General features: G+C 48.7%; 1 protein-coding gene across 1 annotated transcript in view; it reads right to left on the minus strand.

Annotated features, from left to right (window-relative positions):
* The window catches only part of USP27X (ubiquitin specific peptidase 27, X-linked), a 6,287-nt gene that overhangs the window by 3,009 nt on the left and 2,943 nt on the right, over window positions 1-335 (minus strand). The gene's annotated exons all lie outside the window — the stretch shown is intronic.

Raw genomic sequence — 335 nt, forward strand, 5'->3', positions numbered from 1 at the left:
TATAGGCGGTGGGTGTGATACTGGCTGCACTCTCCTGTGCACTGGAGAGCAAGTATTGTGCTCTGGTGTGCTGAAGCCCCAGGTGACAGTGAGTATTGGAGAGGAAGGGAGTTGACAGGCTGCAGGGTATGCAGAGATATGCCAGGGTGTGAGGTAAGTTTGTGAGTGGACTGCAGGTGGCTGGCCCTTACTTCTAGTGTAGTCTGGCCTCTATTTCTGGTTCTAGAAAAATTCAGGTTTTTATACAACCAACATCCATCATGCCTTTACAACAGGCCCAGCTCTTTTCTCTGCACACTGCCATTTTCATCTCAATCTCTGTAAAATCCCTGTGA

The sequence above is a fragment of the Bison bison genome, unplaced genomic scaffold (genome assembly GCF_000754665.1).
Source record: "Bison bison bison isolate TAMUID 2011002044 unplaced genomic scaffold, Bison_UMD1.0 scf7180017864331, whole genome shotgun sequence".
Lineage (NCBI taxonomy): Eukaryota > Metazoa > Chordata > Mammalia > Artiodactyla > Bovidae > Bison > Bison bison.